The sequence below is a fragment of the Trachypithecus francoisi genome, unplaced genomic scaffold (genome assembly GCF_009764315.1).
Source record: "Trachypithecus francoisi isolate TF-2019V2 unplaced genomic scaffold, Tfra_2.0 Lachesis_group11, whole genome shotgun sequence".
Taxonomy (NCBI): domain Eukaryota; kingdom Metazoa; phylum Chordata; class Mammalia; order Primates; family Cercopithecidae; genus Trachypithecus; species Trachypithecus francoisi.
This window is the reverse complement of record NW_022681456.1, coordinates 94,907,821-94,933,925: the sequence shown is the minus strand read 5'-3', so window position 1 is coordinate 94,933,925 and position 26,105 is coordinate 94,907,821. Positions and strand designations below refer to the sequence as shown.

At 38.8% G+C, this 26,105-nt stretch overlaps 1 protein-coding gene and 1 pseudogene across 1 annotated transcript in view; both read right to left on the bottom strand.

Moving 5' to 3' along the window:
* SLC2A13 (solute carrier family 2 member 13) overlaps window positions 1–26,105 on the bottom strand; it is a 391,075-nt gene that overhangs the window by 344,078 nt on the left and 20,892 nt on the right. The window lies entirely within an intron of this gene.
* Window positions 2,622–3,069, bottom strand: LOC117090286 (annotated as a pseudogene).

Sequence of the window (26,105 nt, the reverse complement as noted above, 5' to 3'; positions counted from 1 at the left end):
CTTGAGCCCAGGAGATCAAGGCTGCAATGGGCTGCTATCATACCACTGCACTCCAGCCTGGGCAACAGAGTGAGACTCTGTCTCAAACAAACAAACAATCAAACAAAAATTGTTAGCTGTCATCTAAGACTCTATAAATGTTCTACATGGCTTGGATACCTTATAACTTCTCCATCACAACCTGAAGTGACCCAAAGGGCTAGCTATTTTCAGAGGATACAAATATTCTATTGTGATACTTCATTACAAAATGTAACCACAATGGAGATAAGGTGAGTCAGGAGCTAAACAATAATTTCTTAAATACCCTACCATGAGGAAGGTTTTACAAACGTGTTTTATTTCAAAATCTCACAAAAACACATTGAAATAGGTATTGTTAGCCCCATTTTACAACCAGCGTGACAAAACACCCAAGGTCACACAGTCAGTAAATGGCAAGACTGTCTAATCCTAATATTCATGTTTATGTGGCTAAACAGTCCCTCTAAAAGTATTTATACTTGGCACACTCTTCAAAAAGCTTTAGAAAACTTACACATTCAAAACAACCTAAGAAAACACACACATATTAAATGGAGCATCCTAATCAAAGTAACTAAATGTAGAGGTTTGAGATTAAATATTTACAAATTTAACTTGGAGTCCCTGGAACCTACCACCCTCTCCAGGCAAAGAGGTCACCCAGAAATCTTCAGGCCTGCATCTCATGATGTATAATGCAAGGAGCGAAAGAACAAACTGTACTGAGTATAACATTTAGTAAATGGCCCCAAAGCTAGCCATAAAACAAACCCACACATATTCCTGCTAGTTCCACTTATCTAAAGTATCACTATCCTAAAGGAAAACTGAGTAGTACATCAATGTCTGGTCAGAGAAATAACATGCACTTTTAAAGGAAGGGATAAAGCATTAAAGACTATCAGCTCCTTCAGACTCCGCCTAATAAATATTCACTAGGAGAAGATGTCCCACTATGTTCTAGAGGTAGAATTAAGATATAAATAAGCAATAATAATCCATCACTTATTCAGAAAATGTTTAACACAACCCAGAATAAAATGCCATGCCTACACATAAAATGTAAAATACAAGGAACCAAGTGATGTGGCTGGAGACAAAAAAGTACAATTAATAAAAACACATAATTATGATGATGCATACTATAGTAAATGTACTCCTATGGATAAGAAAGACTCATGAGTTTGTTCATAAGAGGCAGCAGATTGCTTTGGGTTTGTCAGGCAGTTTCATGAACTAAGCTTGCAAGTTAAAATGAAGTCAATGAAAGGAAAATGAAGTCTTCATGATAAGATATCAGAGCCACATAACTATCAAAATCTAATCTCAAAGTTGACACAAAGCTTTTTTTCTCAAATTATGAGATTTATAAATCTTAAAGACTTAGTTTTACGATTCTTAGGGAAATTAATTTAAATAAACTCAAAGTAAATCATACATGTTATGTGTCATATAGACAGAACATGTTTGAATTTCAATAATGAACAATATTTGAGTTGCAGCTTTGCCACTTACACTTCGTATGTAACCATGGGAAAATGACTTTTATCTGGTTCCTGGTGTACAAAACTGTAAATCGGGGGTGATACCAAGAGGCTTTAGGATTCAGTTAGCTAATGTATAGGATGCATGAGGAAAGCGTAAGTGCTAGTTTACTACATAAATTCTTATTTATTTTTAAGCAATAGGGTCTTCCGCTGTGCTCAGGCTGGAGTACAGTGGTGCAATCACAGCTCACTGCAGCCTTGAACCCCTGGGCTCAAGTGATCCTCCCACCTCAGCCTTCCGAGTAGCTACAGTCACGCGCCACCACGCCTGGCTAATTTTTTAATTTTTTTATTTTGGTAGAGATGGGGTCTCACTTTGTTGCTGTTGCTGTTGTTGATAATGTATTTTGTATCTAAGAACCATGTTTATTTGAAATAACTTTACTCTTCAGTAATAAAATGAGTATATTATTTAAACATAGTAAACATGGTTAATATTGTTTCCAAATCCTTTTAAACCATTTTATTTACACAGACATGCTAATTCTATGTAATTGGTGTTAATTTCTAATACCATTCTGCCATCTCCCTAAACATATAGCTTTCTACTCAGTTTTGTTTTCATCATTCTACTAATACTAATTAGTATTACTATTACACGTCTATTCAGGACTGCAGAAACTACTAATTTATTACACATCTATTCAGGACTACAGAAATATTAAAGCACATACAACTGCATGTTTCTTCTCTCTCCCCAAACTTTATATTAGTCAAAGAATATTCAGCATAAAATCCAATTTTTCTATTTACTTTTTCTCTTCTTTCTTCTTCACTGTTTAATCCCATAGACGGGTTGCTTCTGGTGAAAATAGATTATTCTTTTTTTCTTGTTGAAGACAGGGTCTCACTCTGTCACCCAGGCTGGTGCACACTAATGCAATCTTGGCTCACTGCAGCCTCAACCTCCTAGACTCAAGAAATCCTCCTGCCCCAGCCTCCTGAGTAGCTGGGGCAACAGGCAACCACCACTATGCCCAGTTATTTATTTTTTGTTTTATTTTTATAGAGACAGGGTCAAACTATGTTGCCCAGGGTGGTCTCCAACTACTGGCCTCAAGTGATCCTCCCACCTCAGCATCCCAAAGTGCTGGGATTACAGGCATATACCTCTGACAAGTTTTACTAAAGAAAAATTATTTTGCATGGTTTACTTTTCACTAGTATCTTCCGGCCTGCTTCCAAAGATATCAGAATAACCTGGATCAATGATAGCCAGTGTGCACAGTCTGTAGTATTTTCCACATGCTGTGCCCAGTCCAGTATTATTACCACTGTAGTGATGAACACCAGTTTGGGCCAACATGGTATAGTACTCTATTGGGGAGTTCCTCAAAGCTGGACACTTGTTAGTGAGGATGACCAATTTTGCTTTTTCCTATCTAATCATCTTCAGAATCTGCTTGTACCCCAGCACGTACTTTCCACTTTTCATAACAAGTTGGAGCCTAGAGTTGATCAACTCCAGTGACTTTTTCATCTTTTTTGCCACCATCATCTTCCTGGCTTAGTTAGGTACCAGATGGCCTCCAACCATGAACAGCCACCAAGATGGCCAGGGAATGAGAAAAGCAAATTGTTCATTCTTATCATGGTGAACAAATATTTTGTTTCACAGAAAATTTAACCTTCAGAATTATACATTTTTCCATAAATTTAAAAATAATGTACTCAACCAAAAAAAAGTTATCATAGACACAGCTGATAAATATCAAACTAATTAACTTGAGTTCTCTTGTTTTTTCTCATCCATTCACTGATGAGAGGTAAAAACAGCAGGAATATGGTCCAAAAACAAGTCACAAAGAAAGAGCTAGACAGCATCTGAACAATCAAGAGCTGACCACAGGGTCTTCTTGTTAAGAAAACATATATAGCTTAATGAATGCAATTACACATTATACTTATTCATTAAATGCTTCCAAACAATACTTTTAGTGGTATTTAGTAACAAATTTATCTCTCTTTTGCATCCATTCAATAAAAAAAAAATTGGGTGAAAACTACATGCATCTTAAATATATCAAGAAATATAAAGAAATTAGTCAGAGAAAAAAGAAAAGTCTCCTGAACTATGGTCTCCAGTATAACAGCTGACATTTCTGTAATAGTACCTTTTATTATAATCCATTAGCAACTGCTAAATTACCAGCATCTACAGATGCTATCTTGCTACCATGGAAATACAGAATATATGAATTAATTAGGACTGTGGTTGGAAAAAAAAGGGACAGAAGGGTGCCTAGTTTCTATAGGAAGCGGTTTCCTTCAATAGTTTTATTATTATTATTCATCTAACAAATATCTCACGTTTTAAAATCTAATTATTTGGCACGTAACCTTTTTTATCAGACAAGGCATCAGTTCTACATTACTTACTTGCTGATTTCTTCAATTCTGGATTTAATCAACAGGTTTCACATCAATACTGTGCACCCCTTTTTGCTGCTCATTATTTCTTATATACAATCAGTTTAAGAGAGCTATTTGTCATTGTTACAAAAACACTACTATCACCACGGCTCCTTTCCTTGAGAGGTAGTTTATAAACAAATTCCTGAATGGAGGTTTCCAAACACCAAAGTTATCCTGTGAATGCAGTAAGAATATTCCCTCAGAAAGGCATAAAGGGAATATGATATAACCTAATTTGTCATTTATTATTAGTTTGACAAACAGTATTATTAAAAGGCCAGTTAGTCTGTATAAAATATATGGCAGGGAAAAAAAAAAAATCAAAGACTTGTTAAAGTGTCTCTGGCAGAGACAGGGTAAAGAGTGCCCTGACAAACCAGTGAAAGGTTCTGCTTGATTTGGTAGATTTCTCTATATATTGGAAAGAAACCAAAACAACATGAACATTCATCAGTCACCAACTACACTGTACTAGGAATGCAAACAATTGCTTTGTTCTGATTACAAGTTCACCAAACAACCTTCCATAAAGATGTCAGATCCTTCTTCTGTAAGAAGAGACAGAACAAAAAACCCCAAAACACTGACCAGCTAAACAGGGCACTTCAATTCGCTTGGTACTTCTTACTTTACAAAAAGCATTCTGGTCCTTTCTCAAGTCTATTTTAGGTTGGGTTAATGGAAATAATCAGCTCTATCCCCAATCAACTCAACAAGAACTGAAAAAGAAAAAACCAACTTTACGGAACAGAAAAATGGAAGGCCAGAACCTGGATTTGGGTGACACCCAAGTAATGCCACCCAACAAGATCCTGTTTGAACAGCCATTTTACATCTTCTCTTAAATATCAATCTTCTCAATCTCTATTCAAAATGCTTTTCTTCAGCTGTGACCATCCTAGTTACTTCCGTTCACCCCTGCACGTCCTTTAAAAATTTTTTTATTGCAGCATTTTCTTATTCCTAACCACATAAAATAATAAAATCTGGTTGGCGTTTTTATCAAAGCACTTCCAAGTCATTATCTCATTTGATGCTTAGGGTCACCTTCAGAAATAAGCAGGACAAATATCAGCCCATATTTACATAAAGGAACAGACGACCCAACTGGTTATATGCAGGGATTTCAAGGTGTGGATTAGGACAGTGGTTCTCAGATACGGCCCGCTGAATCCTCTTACCTAGGGACAACTGGCATCTACTGGACACATTTGCTAGTTACAACCACCAGAAGAAGTTTTGCTACTGGCACTTAGTGGATACAAGCCAGAAATGCTGCTAAGCGTCTTACAAAGTTCACTTTGGGCTGCCTCGCTGATCTACATATGTCTATTCTTTCACCACACTGTCTTGATTACTGTCACCTTTTAGTCATTCTATTTTACTATTATTTTTTGATAGAGTATTGCTCTGTTGCCCAGGCTGGTTGCAAACTTCTATTGATATGATGTGATTATTTAGTTTGTTGATGTGATGAGTAATATCAATTTTAAAAAGCTGAATCAGTCTTGCATACTTGGGACAAATCCCACTTGATAATGGTATTAAGTCTTTTTGTGTAGTGTTGAATTCAATTTTTTAATATTTTGTTGATGATTTCTACATCTACACTGAGAGATGAGAGATACTGGTCTATGTTTTCTTGTAAAGCATTTGTCTGGTTTTGGTATTAACACTGGCTTCATAAAATGAGTTAGAAAGTATTCCCTCTGCCTCCATCTTCTGAAGGAAACTCTAAACAACTGGTACAGTTTCTCTCTTAAATCTTTGGTAGCATTTACTTATAAACCCATCTGAGCCTGGTGCTTTTAGTTTTGGAAGGTTAATTATTAATTCGATTTCCTCGATAAATATAGAGTTAGTCAGATTGTCTATTTCTTTTTGAGTGAGTTTTGGTACATTGTATCTTTCAGGGAATTAGTCCATTTCATCTAGGTTATCAAACTTTTAGGGACAGAGTTATTCATAGTATTCCTTTGTCATTTTTAATGTCCATGGAAATCTGTAGTGCTGTCACCTCTTTCATATCTGATATTCATAATTTACATGGTCTCTTTTTTTTTTTAAGCCTGGCTACAGCTCTGCTTACTTTACCTTTTCAAATAACCAGTTGTTTTGTAGATTTCCTCTATCAATTTCCTGCTTCCAATTTCATTTCCACTCCAGTATTTACTATTTATCTTCTGCCTACCTTGGATTTAATTCCCCCTTTTCTTGTCTCCTAAGGTGAAAGCCTAGAAGACTGACTATAGCACTTTCTCCTTCTATTACTAAATATATCAAATACCGTAAATTTAAAAGCACTGCTTTCAGTAAATCACACAAATTTTCATTTTTCACTTTCATTTAGCTCAAAATTTTTTGCTATTTCTGTTGAGATTTTTTGACTCATGTTACTTAGAAGCGTGTTGTTTAACCTGCAAGCATTTTGGAATTATCCAGCTATCCTTCTGCTGTTGATTTTGTTTAATTCCATTGTGGTCTAAGGACAGTTATTATATGATTGTATTCTTTTTAAATTGTTAAAGTTTCATGGTTCAGAATGTGTTCTATGTTCTATGTTCTATCTGAGCTAGGGAAGAATGTGTATTCTGTTGTTGGATGAAGTAGTCTACAGATGTCAATTATATCCAGTTGAGTAATGGTGGTGTTGAGTTCAACAATGTCTTTACTGATTTTCTGCCTGCTAAATCTGGCCATTTCTAATAGAGGACTAATCAAGTCTCCAACTATAATAGTGATTCATCTATTTTTCCCTCACAGTTCTACTAGTATTTGCATTGAGAATTTGGTCACTCTTACTAGGCACATAAGGTAAATTGGAGAACTAACACTTTTACCATTATAGAACACACGTCTCTTTATCCCTGATAACTTTACTTGCTGTGAAATCTGTTTGAAATTAATATAGCTAATCCCATTTTCTTCCGATTAATGTTAGCATGGCATATCTTTCCCATGCTTTTAATCTATATGTATTTATATTTAAAGAGTTTCATGTAGACAGCAATAAAGTTGGGTCTTGTTTTTTTAGGCACTCCCACAATCTGCCTTTTAATTGGTACATTTAGACCACTGACCTTCGAAGTGATTACTGAGAATTAGATCAAAGTCTACCATATTTATTGTTTTCTACTTCTTTGTTCTTATTTTTGTCATCCACCCTTTCCTGCCTTGTGTGGATTTAGTTGAGCATTTTACATGATTCTGTCTTCTCTCCTTTCTTATCACATCGGTTATACTCCTTTCATTACTTTTTCTTTGTGCTAGCCCTAGAGTTTGCAGTATACATTTACAACTAATTCAGGTTCACTTTCAAGTGCCACTAGATCATTTCATGAGTAGTATGAATATCTTATAATAGCAAAATAATGCTAATTCCTTCCTTCCATCCCTTGTATAATTTGTCATGCATTTCACATATAAATAAGCATATACATACACACACACATGCACACACAAGCACATGTACACAGCAGAAAGAATCTCTGAGCTTGAGGATATATTTATCTAACAGAAACCTCCAAAACCGAAAAGCAAGGAGAAAAAATACTAGGGTGAAACAAACCATAAACAAACCATGTATATATTTGCTTAAGTATAAACAAGTATATATATAGACAAGCACACATAATCAAAGGCATTAATGCTACTATTTTCAATAAACTTGTCTCAGATCAATGATTAATTAAAAAATGAAAGTTTTATTTTACCTTCATTTATTTCTCTCCAATGTTTTCTTATGTAGATCTGAGTTTCTGACTTATATCATTTTTTACATTTCTTACATGGCAAGTCTACTGGCAACAAATTTCCTTCGTTTGAGCAAATTTCTATTTATCCTTCTCTTCTGAAGGAAAAATTTAACAGGGTACAAAATCCTAGATTGATAGGGCTTCATTCTCTCAACACTTTAAATGTTTCACTCCACTCTCTTCTTGCCAGCACTGTTCCTGAGAAAAAGGTATTCTTATCTTTGCTCTTCTATAGATGAGGTGTTTTCTTTTCCCTCTGGCTTCTTTCAGGATTTTTACCTTTGATTTTTCTGTAGTTTAAAAATGGCATGCCTTCACATAGCTATTCTACCATTTATTCTGCTTTCTCATCTAGGAACTTGCGGGATCTGTGGTTTGGCTGGGAAATGCTCAGTCATCACTGCTTCAAATATTTCTTCTTTTCCTTTCTCTCTTCCTGGTATTTCTTTTACATGTATGTTACACCTTTTGTAGTTGCCCCACGGTTCTGATACTCTGTTATGATTTGTTTACCCCAGTATTTTTTCAGTTTTGAAGGATTCTTTTAAAAACATCCTCAAGCTCGGACATTGTTTCTGCAGTCATGTCCAGTCTATTAAAGCCCATCACACACTTTTTTTTTTTTTTTTTTTTTTTGAGACAAAGTCTTGCTCTGTCACCTAGGCTGGAGGATAGGGGTGTGGTCACAGCTCACAGCAGACTCCAAATCCTGAGCTCAAGAGATCTTCCCACCTCAGCCTCCCAAGAAGATGGGACTAAAGGCATGCACCACCTATGTCCAACTATTTTTTTAAAAAATTCTGTAGAGATGCAGTCTTGGTATGTTGCCCAGGATGGTCTCAAACTCCTGGCCCCAAGTGATCCTCCTGCCTCAGCCTCTCATAGCACTGGGATTACAGGGATGAACTGCTCCACCCAGCCCCATATTCTTCATTTCTGGTGTAGTATTTTTTTACCGGATTCTTAGAATTATCATCTCTCTGCTTACATTACCCATCTGCCCTTGCAAGCTACAGCTCATTATTCATAGTTGTTTTCAGTTCCCAATGTGATGATTCCAGCACCCCTGACATATCTGAGTTTGATTCTGATATTTGCTCTGTCTCTTCTTTCAGCCCATTTTTCCCTCTTTTTACTGTATCTTCTCATTTTTTTCTTGATAGCCAGACATGACACACTGGTTAAAGGATATAAATACATTGTCAGTAATAAAGCTGTAAGGTTTAGGTGGAGGGGAAGGTCTACAGTGTTATGATTAGGTCCCAATCTTTAGTGAGGCTATGCCTCTGGACTGTGAACTTCACAAGTGCTGCTCAGTTCTCTTCTCTCTTAGTTGGAACAGAATGGCTAGAGGGTACAGGAGTTTAAGATTCCCCTTTTCTCATATAAAAGGCTAGAGAGAACTAGAATTGGGTGTTTTGCTTACCCCAGGCCACTTACACTGTGTTTTAATTAATTTTTTCTGAAGCAGACGTCATTTTAAAACAAAACAAAAACAGAGTACTCTGGCATACATCAAAATGGCTCCTTTTCCCTTCCTTGTGCCAGAAGCAAAGGGAATTTTTCTCAAATATTCACTGTGAAAACCTGGTAGAGCAGAAAGAGGTGAAATTCATAAGAGTGGAAGACCCCTTCACTCCCTTGCACTGACTAGGTCCTCCTGGAGTTTTTAAAATAAATCTAAGACTTGTCCACAGTGAATCTCCAGCAATTTGTCAAATATAATGCAGGTTTTCCTATACAAGCAATGTTTCCCATGGAAGACATTGTTAATTGGTTACCACTCAAGTAAATTATGGTTAGCTGTATCCACCTGTCTCTCCATTTTTGGGGGTAGTGGTTTGCCCTATGACCTCCTTTCTCTTTAGGTCCAGGAAGAACTGCTGATTTTTCAGTTTGTCCTATTTTTTACCCGTTAGAGCAGACTGGTGACTACAAGCTCCTGACATGCCCAACCATTTCATTATCAGCAATTTGATTATAATATTATCTGGGTATGGCTTTCTTTGAAATAATACCATTCGAAGTTTGCTGAGTTTCTTGAATCTGTTAAGTTTATGTCTTTCACCAAGTTTGGAGAGCTTTCAGGCCTTATATCTTCAAATATTTTTTCTTCAGATATTTGTTTTTCCTCTTCCAGCGTTATGCTGACACAAATGTTAGAAACCCAAATATTGTCCTACAAGTCCCTAAGAGTTGGTTCATTTTTTTCCATTTTCCCTCTTATTTTAGGTAATTTATATTGTTTGAATTATTTCTATTGATCTGTCTTAAGTTCACTCACTTTTTTCATCTCTCTCTGCTATTAAATTGATCCATTTTCCACTTGAGTCCTTTATTAAAGTACGTGTTTTTCTGTTGAGAACTTCTATCTTTCCATTCATTGCAAGTGTTTTCACCATTATCTCTTGGATCACAGTTACCAAAGCTAATTTAAAGTTTCTGTGTGATAAATCCACCATCTGGGTCATCTTGTAGCCAGCACTTGTCTTTTCCCTTAGCAACTTGTCAGATTTCCCTGATTCGCTATATGTTAAGCGCCTTTGCATTATATTCTGAACATGTTAGATACTATGTTTGTATTGGGTCCTGTTAAAAATGTTTTCTTAAAAGTGCAGGTTTGTTACATGGGTAAACTGCATGTCACTAGAGTTTGGTGTACAAATTATTTCATCTCCCAGGTAGACAGCAGAGTACTGGATAGTTTTTTGATCCTCACCCTCTTCCCAACCTCCACCCCGAAATAAGCCCCAGTGTCTACTGTTCCTCTTTGTGTCCATGAGTACTCAAAATGTTTATCTCTTACTTATAAGTGAGAACATGAACTATCTGATTTTCGGTTCCTGCATTAATTCACATAGGATGTTACTAGCAGCATCCATGTTGCTGCAAAGGACACGATCTGATTTTTTTTTTTATAGCTGTGTAGTATTCCATGGTGTATATGTACATTTTCTTTATCCAGTCCACCACTGATGAATATCTAGGTTGATTCCATGTCTCTGCTATTGTGAACAGTGCTGTGATGAACATATGTTTGCATGTGTCTTTGTGGTAGAACGATTTATATTTCTTTGGGTATATACCCAGTAAGGGGATTGCTGGATTGAAAGGCAGTTCTGCTTTACATTCTTTGAGAAATCACCACAATGCTTTCCACGGTGGTTGAACTACTTTATGTTACCATCAGCACTGTATATGTTTCCTTTTCTCCACAGCCTCTCCAGCACCTGTTTTTTTTTTGTTGTTCTTGTTGTTGTTGTTGGTTTGGCAATTATTGAAAAGTCAAAAACAAAAAACATTCTGACTGGTGTGAGATGCTATCTCATCATGGTTTTGATTGCATTTCTTTAATGATTAGTGATGCTGAGCATTTTTTCATATTCTTGTTGGCTGTGTGCGTCTTCTTCTGAAAACTGTCTGTTCAGGTCCTTTGCCCATATTTTACTGGGGCTGTTTGTTATTTCGCTTGTTGATTTAAGTTCCTTATAGATTCTGGATATTAGACCTTTTTTGGACGCCGTTTGCAAATATTTTCTCCCATTTTGAAGGTTGTCTGTTTACTCACACTAGTTTCTTTTGCTATGCAGAAGCTCTTTAGTTTAACTAGATCCCATTTCCCAATTTTTGTTTTTGTTGCAATTGCTTTTGGAGTCTTCATCATGGAATCTTTGCCAAGGCCTGTGTCTAGAATGGTATTTCCTAGGCTTCCTTCTAGGCTTTTTATAGTTTTAGGTTTTATGTTTAAGTCTTTATTCCATCTTGAGTTGATTTTTGTATATGAAGAAAGGAAGGGGTCCAGTTGCAAACTTCTGTATATGGCTAACCAGCTCTTCAAACACCATTTATTAAATAAGGAATCCTTTCTCCATTGCTTGTTATTGTCAGCTTTGTCAAAGAGCCAATGGTTGTCAGTGTGCAGCTTTATTTCTGGATTCTCTAACCTGTTCCACTATTCTATACGTCTGTCTTTGTACCAGTATCATGCTGTTTTGGTTACTGTAGCCATGTAGTATAGTTTGAAGTTGGTAGGGTGATGCCTCTGGCTTTGTTCTTTTAGCTTAGGATCGTTTTGGCTGTGCAGTCTCTTTTTTGGTTGCACATGAATTTTAGAATAGTTTTTTCTAATTCTGTGAAAAATGATATAGGTAGTTTGATAGAAATAGCATTGAATCTGTAAACTGAATTGGAGAGTATGGCCATTTAAACAATATTAATTTTTCCTATCTATGAACATGGAATGTTTTTCCATTTGTTTGTGTTCCCCTCAACTTCCTTTAGCAGTGTGTGGTAATTCTCATTGCACAGATATTTCACTTCCCTGTATGGCTGTATTCCTGGGTATTTTATTATTTTTGTGGCTTTTTGTGAATGGGATTGCATTCTTGATTTGGCTCTCAGCTTCAACGTTATTGATGTACAGAAATGCTACTGATACTTGTACATTGACTTTGTATCCTAAAACGTCACTGAAGTTGTTTATCAATTCTAGAAGCCTCTGGAGAGAGAGTATGGGGTTTTCTAGATATAGAATTATATCATCTGCTGATAGATATGGTTTGACTTCCTCTCTTCCTATTTGGATGACTTTTACTTCTTTCTCTTACATGATTGCTCTGGCTAGGACATCCAGTACTATGCTGAATAGGAGTGGTGAGATTGGGCATCCTTGTTTTGGTTCTCAAGGAAAATGATTCCAGGTTTTGCCCATTTGTTATAATGTTGGCTGTGGGTCTGTCACAAATGGCTCTTATTATTTTGAGGTTTGTTCCTTCAATGCCTAGTTTGTTGAGGGTTTTTTACATGAAAGAATGTTGAATTTTGTTGAAAGCCTTTTCTGTGTCTATTGAGATCATCATGTGTTTTTCAGTTTTGTTCATGTGATAAATCACATAGATTTCCTTATGTTGAATCAACCTTGCATCCAAGGAATAAAGCCTATTTGATTGTGGTGGATTAGCTTTTCAATGTGCTGCTGGATTCAATTTGCTAGTGTTTTGTTAAGGATTTTTGTGTCTATGTTCATCAGGGATATTAGCCTGAAGTTTTCATCTTTTATTGTCTGCCATGTTTTGGTATTAGAATGATCTGGCCTCATATAATGACTCAGAAAGGAGTCCCTCTTACTCAATATTTTCTAAAAGTTTCAATAGGATTGGTACCAGCTTTTCTTTATACAGCTGATAAAATTCAGCTGTAAATCCCTCTGTTCCAGGGCTTTTACTGGTTGATGGGTTTTTAATTACTGATTCAATTTCAGAACTCATTATTGATCTGTTCAAGTATTCCATTTTTTCCTGGTTCAATCTTGGGAGGTTTTACATTTCCAATGTAAATAGATAGATAGAATTTATCTATTTTCTCTAGGTTTTCTAGTTGGTGTGCATAGAGGTTTTCATAATAGTCTCTGAGGGTTTTGTTTTTTGTATTTCTGTGGGGTTGGTGGTAATGTCATCTCTAACTGTGTTTATTAGGATATTTTTTCTTTATTAGTCTAGCTAATGGTCTCTCAATCTTATGCATTCTTTCAAAGAACCAACTTTAGATTTCGTCAATCTTTTATATGAATTTCATCCGTCATTGTTGTTCAGTTCAGCTCAGATTTTTGTTATTTATTTTCTTTTTCTAGCTTTTGGGTGGTTCACTCTTGTTTTACTGGTTCCTCTAGGTGTGATGCTGGGTTGTTAATCTGAGTTCTAATTTGATGTAAGCATTTAACACTATAAACTTTCCTCTTACCACTGCTTTAGCTGCATCCCGAAGATTCAGGTGAGTTGTATCTGTTTCCATTAATTTCAAATAACTTACTGATTTGTACCTTAATTTCACTCTACACAAAAGTCATTCAGGGACAGGTTAATTGCCAAGTAACTGTACAGTTTGGAGAGATCTTCTTGGTATTAATTTCTATTTTTATTGCACTGAGGTCTGAAAGTCTGGTTGGTAGGATTTGGTGTTTGTTTTTAATTTACTGAGAATTGCTTTATGGTCAAGTGTGTGGTCAATCATAGAGTATGTGCCATGTGCAGGTAAGAAGAATGTATATTTTGTTGTTGTTGGGTGGCATATCATGTAGATGTCTGTTAAATCCATGTGGTTAAGTGTCAAGTTTAGGTCCCAAGTAACTGACTCATTCCTACCTTGATGATCTAACACTGTCGGTGACATGTTGAAGTCTCCCACTATTATTTTGTGTTTATCTAAGTCACTTCATAGATCTCTTAGAAACTTGTTTTATTGATCTGAGCACACCAGTGTTGGGTGCATATATATTTATCATAGTTAAGTCTTCTTATTTAGTTGAACCATTTATCATCATGTAATGCCCTTCTTTGTCCTTTTTATTTTTTTGAGATGGAGTCTCACTCTGTGTCACCCAGTTGGAGTGCAGTGATACAATCTCAGCTCACTACAACCTCCACCTCCCAGATTCAAGTGATTCTCATGCCTCAGCCTCCCAAGTAGCTGGGAATACAGCTGCACACCATCACACCCAGCTAATTTTTTGCATTCTTAGTACAGGGTTTCACCATGTTGGCCAGGCTGGTCTTGAACTCCTGACCTCAGGTGATCTGCCTACCTCAGCCTCCCAAAGTGCTGGGATTACTGGCGTGAGCCACCACACCTGGGTTCTTTGTCCTTTTTGACCATTGATGGCTTAAAGTCTATATTTTTTTTCTGAAATAAGAATAGCAACTCTTGCTCTGCTTGCCTGATAGATTTTTCTCCATCCCTTTACTTTGAGCCTATGAGTGGGTCTGCATTTAAGATGGGTCTCTTGAAGGCAGCATACAGTTGGGTTTTCTTCTTTATGCAACTTGTCACTCTGTGCCTTCAAAGTGGGCACACTGTTTATGTTCCTGTTTATGTTCAATATTCTGTTTTTTGTTTTGTTTTTGAGAGGGGGTCTTGCTCTGTCGCCCATACTGGAGAGCAGTGGTGTGATCTCAGCTCACTGCAACCTCTGCCTCCCAGGTTCAAGTAATTCTCCTGCCTTAGCCTCCTGAGTAGCTGGGATTACAGGCACATGCCACTATGCCTGGCTAATTTTTTGGTAGAGGGGGGTTTCATCATGCTGGCCAGGCTAGTCTTGAACTCCTGACCTCAGGTGATCCACCCAACCTGGCCTCCCAAGTGCTGGGATTACACGCATGAGCCACGACACCTGGCCCTGTTTAAAATGTCCAAGCTTAATATTGACGTTAAGATTTGATCCTGTCATCATGTTGTTAGCGGGTTGTTACGCAGACTTGATTATATAGTTGCTTTATAGTGTCAGTGGACTATGTACTTAAGTGTGTTTTTATGTGGCAGATAACAGTCTTTCATTTCCATGTTTAGCACTCGCTTAAGCATGTCTTGTAAGGCAGGTGTGGTGGTAATAAATTCCCTTAGTGTTTGCTTGTCGGAAGAAAATTTTATTTCTCCTTTGTTTATGAAGCTTACTTTGGCTGGAAATGGAATTCTTGGTTGAAATTTCTTTTCTTTAAGGTTTCTGAATATAAGCCCCCCAATCTCTTCTGACTTGTAAGATTTCTGCCGAAAGGTCTGCTGTTAGCCTAACGAGGCTCCCTTTGTATACGACCTGCCCCTACTCTCTAATATGCCTTTAATACTTTTTCTTTCACATTGACCTTGGAGAATCTGATGACTATCTATCTTCAAGATGATGTAGTATATTGCTGAGGTTCTATGAATTTACTGAATTTGCATGTTGACTTTTCTAGCGAGGTTAGGGAAATTTTCCTGGACAACATCCACAAAAACATTTTCCAAGTCGCTTGCTCTCTCGCCTTGTCTTTCTCAAATGTCAATGAGTTGTAGGTTTGGTCTCTTCACGTAATCCCTTATTTCCCAGAGGTTTTGTTCATTTTTAAATTTTTTCTTTATTTTGTCCAACTGTGTTGATTCAAAGAACTGGTCTTCAAGCTCTGGAGAACCGGAACAGTTTCTTTCTTAAAATGGCTATTTCACCTTTCAGCTCCTGTATCATTTTATTGGAATCCTTAGATTCCCTGGATTCACTTTCAACTTTCTCCTAAATCTCAATGACCTTATTTGCCATCCAGATTATGTATTCTATGCCTATAAGTTCAGTGATTTCAATCAAGAACCCTTGCTGTCGAGCTCATGTGGTCATCTGGAGGTAAAATGACTCTCTCTGGCTTTTTGAATTGCCAGAGTTTTGCACTGGTTCTTTCTCATCTGCATGAGCTGATGTTTCTTTAATCTTTAAAGTTGCTGTCCTTTGGATAGGGCTTTTTGCTTTTTATATTCTTTGATGCCCTTGAGGGTTTGACAGTAGTATAAGTTGGGTTTAAATTGATTGGCTTCATGTCTGGATGACTGCAGGGGGCCAAGGCTCAGCTTAGCACTCCTAGGCTGTGTGCTCTAATCCTGGGGACCTGGAACCAGTCTCCTGGTAACACTCCAATGGGGTCTGCCAGCAAAAGGGCTTTAGCAAGGCAGCAGGTGTCCCTGCACATGTGTGCACCAGTGGCAGGGTAGTAGTGAGGTTAGCATGCACATGGCAACTACACATGGTGTTCACTGAGCAATCCTGTGACTCAATCCTACAAAGGTAAAAGCCAGGAGATTAAGAAAGATGATACAAACAGTAAACTCAGCCATACCAGTTGGTCTTCAAATTGTGACTTTTCAGTTGCAACTTTCTCAGTTGCATTTTGCATTATTTCCAGGGTTTTCAGTTGTAATCAGTTACACCCACCAGAGAAGCAGCAGGGGGAGGCTGCAGGCAAGTTCATGCCAGTGAAGTAATGAGGCTGTGAGCAAGTGCATGCTGGCAGGGGAAGGCTGTCGGTGGGGACATGCCAGCAGGGGCCCACCTACAGAAGCTCTCTATGAGGACAGATCTTCTGACAAAAGAGCCATGGCAGTCGCTGCCAGCAAGCACCTCAGCTGGGCAGCCAAGGCCATGCTGCAAGCAGGTGTGGCCAGGCAGGGACCCTGGGACAGGCCAGCAAATAGGGGGACACTCAGATCAGACAGGCCCCTTCCCAAGAGCAAGATATGCTCTGTCCAGGTCTGGCAGCCAACAAAGGCTAAAGCCACCTAGAGGAGTGTGGTGAGCCTTGAAGGATGAGCACCCATGACTATGCTCCACTGCAGCCATTCCCACAAAAGACCCCTGGGGCTCCATGCAAGCTGGAGTTCTGTCTTTGCCAGCTCAAATATTCATGGGGGTTATGGGGTCTCCTGCAGCGAGGATACCAGAGGTCTGTAACGAGAGTGGACCACTCCAAGTCTATTTCACTCGCCCCTTCTCCAGGAGCTGCTCAGGGTCAGGAATAAGTCCTGGTGCTCAGCAACTCCATGCAGGGTTTCCTCCCCCACTTCAGCCTGGGGTCTGTATCCTCCTTCTGTCTACTCTCAATACTTTCTTTCTGAAGATCTGTTTGGAGTATGTAGTTCTTCCTGACGGTCTGGTCTCTTAGTGGGAAAAGTTCTTCCTGTCTGCATCTAGTCAGCCATCTTATTAAATAGCAATTTTCAATAGCTGTGTTATTCAGATTACTCAGGAGACAGTCTGGGACTGTGTGGTACCTCACGTCACAGTTCTGTACTGAAAACATCTGCTATGCCCTTTTGGGTCTGAACTGTGCATGTGCTGCTTAGGGGTGAGCTCAGGACTTGTTTCAGCTTATACACAGAAACAGGAGATCCCCTTTTTCAGCTCGCTTCTCCACCACTTCCCCGATACCCTCAGGCCCTTAGGGTCCTCTTTCCAAATCTGCTATGCATAAAACCAGGACTTTCTCTTAGAACTTAATCCCTTACACTGTTTTTCAGTTGCATATAATTGGGACTGTACTTGCAGCGTACCAGCAAGGGAAACTACAGAGAAAAAATAACTGATTACCTCCCACACTCTCTAGACACCAGGGATCCCTTTTCTATTTCCTTTGTACAGAAAGAGAGGCTGTATCTCAGCATCAATAGTGCTACATTACTGCCATCACCACTGCAGCAGTGTAGGTTTTTAACTGGGCTGGCCTCAAGGCAGGGCAAGGAGAGAAAAAAAAAACAGGAGGGGGAACTCCTTCCATATCTTCTGGCTCACAAGGGTCCCTATTCTGAGTCTTCTGAATAGAAGGAGGGGGTTTCTGTTGGGCTTTTCTGCTACTGGTGTTCACTGAGCAGTCCTGGGATTCAGCCCTCCAAAGGTAAAAGCCAGGAGATTAAGAAGAAAAGATAATACAAACAGTAAATTCACTGCCAGTCCAGTAGGTCTTCAAATTTTGACGTCCCTACCCAATCTGCCTGCTGTTGTTTACTTTTCAGAATCCTCAGCTGCATTTTGCATTATTTCCAGAGTTCTTAGTTGTAATCAGTGGAGAGACAGGCTGTGGAAGACTTACTCCACTTTGATCAGCACCAGGTATCATTCATTACACTTTAAAATGCATTTACCTTTACTGTATACAGTACCAATACAAACATAGATTTGGGAGGCAGTAAAAGGCAGTATCAGAATAAATGCTCCGAATATCGGATATTGAATCAAAAGCTCTTTAACTGATATATCTGAATGTGTCTAATTAAAGATGAAGTACACATTTGGCAGGGTAACTGCAAATCTATTCTAAGATATTGTAAAAATGATCAAACAGGAAACTCTAGACCTGGCGCATGCTGTGCTTTCTTCTTACAAATACTTCAAACTTCTGGCACCAGGCTCTCAAGTACTTACCTGTGTGTTCTACCCACCAATAGCTATTTTGAAACTGTGTCATTTGGCTTAGAATTGTGTGGTCTATAAAAACACAAAGCCACTTTTTAATGCAGCAGTTTTCCATTACAAAACACTCTTTCAAAGAGTGTACTCTTCAACTTCAGCAAGATGTCTTAAATAACAAGAAACACACAAATAGCCAGCAAGTCAAGCTTACTCACGGGGCTGGCTCAAATAACATAATTCAACCAAAGTCAGGCCACTGAAAATGAAGAGTTGTCCAGGACTGAGCACCAAATCCAATGGAGCATTCTATTAAAAGTAAAATGTTTTTAAGGTAAATGTAAACAATTACACTATAGGGCAGCACTGGGCTTACAGTTCATTTTTTTAAATGAATTCATGTTATGTATTTAACATTTTGTAAATGTATGAGACTAGGATTGAGAACTCCTCTTATGGCCTGACCCTCCACTTGCTGTCTGTGATAGAGTGAAATATTAGGTCTTCCCCACCCTTGTTTCATGGCATACAACTCCTAAAATCCTTAGACTCTCCAAAGTGATGTGTCTTTGTATGCTAATAAGTTGACAGATGACTGGCAGCCCCTAGGCAGCTTCAGGATAAGGACTGGTCACTGGAAAATTCAAGGCAGGATTAGAGGGTTGGGATCCCCAACCTCCAAGGGGAGAGAAGCTGAAGGTTAAGTTGGTCACCAGTTGCCAATGGTTTAATCAATTATGCCTAGGTAATGACATAATTATTATGACACTTCTATAAAAGGTGAAAAGGGCTGAGATGAGAGCACTTCTGGACAGATGAACATATGGAGGTTGACAGGAAGTGAACAAAAATCCATGTACCAATAGTGGAGGACTCCACCTCCACAGGGATAGAATCTCCTGTACTCAGGACCCTTCCAAGTCTCGCCCTATGTATCTCTCTATCTGTTTGTATCCTTTGAAATATCCTTTGAAATAAACCAGTAAACCTAAGTGTTTTATAGAAGATTAATATAGCCCAAAAAAGGTGTTGTAAAAACTCCAACTTGAAGTAGTTGGTTGGTCAAAGTTCCAGAGACCCAAATTTGCAACTGGTGTCTGAAGCCTGTTGGCATTGGAGGTGGTGGGAGGTCTTGAGGACTGTGCCCTCAACCTGTGGAATCAGATGCTATTTCTAGGCTGACAGTGTGAGAATTGAATTGGAGGACATCCAGCTGGTGTCTGCTGCAAAACTGATTGCTTGTTGGTGGGGAGAAATCCCCCACATTTGGTCACAGAAGTCTTCTGTGTTTTCTGTGGAGTGAGAGAATTAAAAATACACTTTTGAGTATATTTTTACACTCACAGTGTCCATTTCACATTGCGGAAGGGGCCTAAGTAGGTGGCAGATCATGACAGTACTTTTTCTTTCTTATCTGGCCAATGAAATGGCTATGTTAGAAGGAACTTTACATATAACTCTTACTTTATATGAGAAAGCAAGCTTATCTAAAATCACATATTTACATAAAAGATTTGAAAGCAGGACCCAGGATTTCCAATTTCACATCCCACATTCCTCCCACTACTCCCATCTTTTTCTTTTTTTTTTTTTTTTTTTTTTGAGATGGAGTCTCGCTCTGTCACCCAGGCTAGAGTGCAGTGGCACAATCCCAGCTCAATGCAACCTCCACCAAGTAGCTGGGATTAAAGGCGCCCACCCCCATGCCCAGCTAATTTTTTTATTCTTAGTAGAGACGAAGTTTCACCATATTAGTCAGGCTGGTCTTGAACTCCTGACCTCGTGATCCACCTGCCATATGCCTCCCAAAGTGCTGGGATTACAGGCGTGAGCCATCGTGGCAGGCCCTCCCTGCTGCCTTCTAAGAAAGTGCAAAATCTGGGAAACTTATGAAGTGATGGCACCTGGGAGATACTGAGCAAGGCACCAATCACGGATGCATTGGCAATCAGAATGCAGCTGGCATGGGAGGGTTTTTTTTTTTTTAATCCCACTACTCCCCACCTGATATCACCTCTCTAAATAACAAGTTAATCTGAATACTTTTCATTTTATATACTCATAAAAATAAATAAAAATAAACACCTGTTGCCATGATAAAAGGAAATGTGGTCTTTTCCTTCAGTGCCATTTGTTTCTGTAACCAACTATTAAGAAAAACATAGCAGTAAATCCAAACTGAGAAATGACAGGGGCCATCAAACAAGCTACATGTCTATTCTCATATCTATTCTCTAGCTACATGTCTATTTCATCTCTAAAGATAAGAAATATTTTCCCCCATTGGTTTTTCTTATTACACCACATGCTTTTTCTTATTACACCAATAGCAGAAGGCAATGCAGACAAGACAGTCTTAAAAGCAAATCAGTTACAAATACGAGAAGAAACAAGACATGCATTGTTGTCTCCCATCCACAAGCTGAATGATAAGGAAGAACTGGGCATTCATAGGTGTCAGGACTAAACTGATAGGTAATGTGATTATGTGTTGCCTCTAAACCAAGGACAGATCATGGATTGTTCCCTGGACCTAACACTGCAGTATGTTTCTGGAGAAATCTCCAAATTGTGGGAGACCTGCCAAGCTCATTTTCTCTAATGCAGTTACCAACAGCCAGTTCCAAGACACATGTTTTCCTCACCTCATCCCAAGAGGCATAATTAGGTCTTGAGACAGGACATCAAAATCAACTGTAGAACCTTACCTCCCAATTGCTTGATAACTCTGACAGTGAAAGTGGACAAAACGTACCCAATCCTCAGATTGATTTCCTCTAATCCCAGGCCATTTGCTCGGGTTACTGAGGACACAACCACACACATCCTCCTGAATCTTCCATACCTCTCACTACCATCTTTGGCTGGATCTTCCATTCAGAAAGGATCCTTCAAAGTCTTAAAAGCAAGTAATTTTTTAAAAAAGGCTAATCACCTATTTGGCTTTCCAAAGGCCCCTGATAATTGAGCTAAGACTCTTGAAGCTACTCTTGAGGGTAACTTTAGAGTTTAACATTTCCACAGTACTCACTAAATCTTAGTCATTCTCTCCCTCTCTCCTTTCTCTTCCAGTCTATATTCCTCTGTGTTTCTTCCATTCGTCAGTCATGGTCATATTAGTTGTAATACTTTAGAAGTAAATATCAAAACGTTTTAAGCTTTAAATTAAAAAACTGAGTTTTTAAGACCCCTGTGGCTTTCAAATAACCTTTTTCCCCTGGAAGAATGTTACCTACAATAGAAAAATTTCTATACGTTCTTCTGTTCATTCTCCTTCCCAATGATCCCATTTATGTAACTCACAAGCACCTATTAAGTGTCAGAGGCTATGACAGATCCGGGGATAAACACAAAAACATGGTCCCTGTCCTTAAGGAACTCTTACCTCATAAGAGAGCAGAGTAAGCCAACACTACCAGGAGGTTATGTGTACCAGTCGCCCTTCTGTACTACTACTTAATACTCATAAAACAACCATGAAGTGGATAAAGCTGAGAAACCTAGGGCTCAGAAGGGGTTAATTTGTATAAATTCATAAAACTCACAAGTATAAATTATATAATTTGTACTAATTATAAGTATAAATAACTATAATTTATACTGATTATAAGTATAAATATCCTTTTACACTATTCCATTGAGGCAGGTGCATGGTAGATAAGTTTAAACTAAAATGAAAGAGCAAATAACATTTACTGCATACTACCATGTGCCAGGCACTGTTCCAAGAGTTTTATACAGTTTGTCTTATGATTCTGTGAGACAAGTGTTTTCTTTTGTAATAATCTGAAAATAAGTTTAATCTATTAAAAGGAGTAAATGGCATAACATTTAAGATATAAAAGCTCAAAAGGGAGACAGGTAAAGACAGTAAGTCCAAAAGGATAGACAGTTCTCACTCAAAAGAAGAAAAAAATTGCTTGGTAGGACCTGAACACTTACTCAACATCTAAACTGAAAAAGATGATGCAAACACTGTTTAATTAGACCACTTTATTTTAATTGCTCTCTCTAAAACCTCAACATCATATATTAGAAGGAATTACAAGTTAGAAGAAATTGCAGCTGACTAATCACTCAACTCTTTGTGGGGAGAACTGTCAATTTTTCAAAAGACTTTTTAAATACTTTTTGAAGTCAATCATCATAATGGCTACCTTTTGAGGAAAGTAACCATTACCTCAACAGGTGCCACAGCTCCAAAGTTCGACAGAAGTGGGATTTGGGGGAGTTAGCAGAGCTGTAGGAAAGCTAGGGGTCTTGTCTTGGAGCTGTGTTAATACAGCAAGCACACTATGTATATTGTATGTTACAGATCAATAAACATGGCAAGGCTTTCTAAAAATGCTTTTTATTCACACTTTACATAAGATTAAGAAACCTCAAAAACACCAAAGTGTGGTGGGGATATAAGTGGGGAGACACAAAAGAAGAGACTAGAAGGGGCTGGGACCCTAAGCTCCAGAAGAGGTATGTGATAAAATGACTGGGATAATAAATTCCTTGTGAAGTATGCTTTTTAACAACAAAAAAATAAAGATGAATGTTTATCCTAGCATGGTAAAACCTTTGGTATGAAGGCAGCACCCACTGGTTTTGAGAGTCTATTAATCTGTAAATATCTGATCTCACTCAATTACAACTAGAGTAAAGAAATAATTTCTAGTTTTCAGAAATTTGAAAATTTACCAAAAATGTGCTTTAAGAGCACAAGATTATTTGCAAGTCAATCACCTCAAGAACACTAAATAATTGGTTTTCTTCAGAGGAATCATGCAAATGGCAGAATGAATCATTTAAAGAGTCAGGAGAGGACTGAGGTGCTTCAGAGGGTGCCAGGGGCATGTGGCTTTCAGAGTGGTCAACTTTGTACTTTACAAACTCTCTCTGTAAAAAGAACATAAAATAATATTCTTGATTTCATAAAAAAAGATCTAAAATATATCCAAGAAAAGTGAATGTGATCATTTAAAAGACAGAAGCCAAAAGGAATGAAACAGAATAACTCAGGTGTCAATGAGCCAACTACCGTCTACTGACCTCTCATAGAAGTTACAAAAAAGAGACACTGTCCTCCTCTTTAGTAATCTGCAATCTTGAGGATCTAAGATGACTTATTCCACTTCAGGGGACAAATTCTCTGTCAGCTTTGATAAAATCATTTCTCAATTGTAATCAATAAAGAAGCCTGATAATTTTAGAATCATGCGGGACTAGAGAAGCCCTTCAGTCAGGCTCTGAATACAAGGAAGACTTCTTCATCTCCTCAACAAAGGTCACCCTGTACCTTACACTGACAACCTCCCTGAATAGACTTTGTAAACTCTCTCTTAACGTTCTCTGTAAGGAGTCTGTCTCACTGTTGGTCAGCTCTAAGAGTGGATCAACGGCAATAACGCAAATATATTTAAAATGTAAACTATGGATCTTGCAAAGATGGCCGAATAGGAACAGCTCCAGTCTCCAACTACCAGCGCAAGCAACACAGAAGACAGGGGATTTCTGCATTTTCAACTGAGGTACTGGGTTTATCTCACTAGGGAGTGCCGGACAATCGGTGCTGGTCAGCTGCTGCAGCCCGACCAGCAAGAGCTGAAGCAGGGCAAGGCATCACCTCACCTGGGAAGCACAAGGGGGAAGGGAATCCCTTTTCCCAGCCAGGGGAACTGAGACACACAACACCTGGAAAATCAGGTAACTCCCATCCCAATACTGCCCTTTAAGCAAACGGGCACACCAGGAGATTATATCCCACACCTGGCCAGGAGGGTCCCACGCCCACGGAGCCTTCCTCATGGCTAGCACAGCAGTCTGCGATCTAACTGCAAGGCAGCAGCAAGGCTGGGGGAGGGGCGCCCACCATTGCTGAGGCTTAAGTAGGTAAACAAAGCCCTGGGAAGATCGAACTGGGTGGAGCTCACAGCAGCTCAAGGAGGCCTGCCAGTCTCTGTAGACTCCACCTCTGGGGACAGGGCACAGCTAAACAACAATAACAAACAAACAAACAAAAAAAGCAGCAGAAACTTCTGCAGATGCAAACGACTCTGTCTGACAGCTTTGAAGAGAGCAGTGGATCTCCCAACACGGAAGTTGAGATCTGAGAACGGACAGACTGCCTGCTCAAGTGGGTCCCTGACCCCTGAGTAGCCTAACTGGGAGACATCCCCCACTAGGGGCAGACCGACACCCCACACCTCACACGGTGGAGTACACCCCTGAGAGGAAGCTTCCAAAGCAAGAATCAGACAGGTACACTCGCTGTTCAGCAGTATTCTATCTTCTGCAGCCTCTGCTGCTGACACCCAGGCAAACAGGGTCTGGAGTGAACCTTAAGCAATCTCCAAAAGACCTACAGCTGAGGGTCCTGACTGTTAGAAGGAAAACTAACAAACAGGAAGGACACCCACACCAAAACCCCATAAGTATGTCACCATCATCAACGACCAGAGGCAGATAAAATCACAAAGATGGGGAAAAAGCAGGGCAGAAAAGCTGGAAATTCAAAAAATAAGAGCACATCTCCCCTCCAAAGGAACGCAGCTCATCGCCAGCAACGGATCAAAGCTGGATGGAGAATGATTTTGACAAGATGAGAAAAGAAGGCTTCAGACCATCAAACTTCTCAGAGCTAAAGGAAGAATTACGTACCCAGCACAAAGAAACTAAAAATCTTGAAAAAAGAGTGGAAGGATTGATAACCAAAAAAATTAATGCAGAGAAGGCAATAAACGAACTAACAGAGATGAAAACCATGACACGAGAAATACATGACAAATGCACAAGCTTCATTAACCGACTCGATCAACTGGAAGAAAGAGTATCAGCGATTGAGGATCAAATGAATGAAATGAAGCGAGAAGAGAAGGCTAAAGAAAAAGAAATGAACAAAACCTGCAAGAAGTATGGGATAATGTAAAAAGACCAAATCTACCTCTGATTCGGGTGCCTGAAAGTGAGGGGGAAAATGGAACCAAGTTGGAAAACACTCTTCAGGATATCATCCAGGAGAACTTCCCCAACCTAGTAGGGCAGGCCAACATTCAAATTCAGGAAATACAGAGAATGCCACAAAGATACTCCTCGAGAAGAGCAACTCCAAGACACATAATTGCCAGATTCACCAAAGTGGAAATGAAGGAAAGAATCTTAAGGGCAGCCAGAGAGAAAGGTTGGGTCACCCACAAAGGGAAGCCCATCAGACTAACAGCAGATCTCTCAGCAGAAACTCTACAAGCCAGAAGAGGCCAATATTCAACATTCTTAAAAGAATTTTCAACCCAGAATTTCATATCCAGCCAAACTAAGTTTCATACGTGAAGGAGAAATAAAATCCTTTACAGATAAGCAAATGCTTAGAGATTCTGTCACCACCAGGCCTGCCTTACAAGAGACCCTGAAGGAAGCCCTAAACACGGAAAGGAACAACCGGTACCAGCCATTCAAAAAACATGCCAAAATGTAAAGACCATCGAGGCTAGGAAGAAACTGCATCAACTAACGAGCAAAATAACCAGTTAATATCATAATGGCAGGATCAAGTTCACACATAACAACATTAACCTTAAATGTACATGGACTAAATGCTCCAATTAAAAGACACAGACTGGAAACTGCATAAAGAGTCAAGACCCATCAGTCTGGTGTATTCAGGAGATCCATCTCACATGC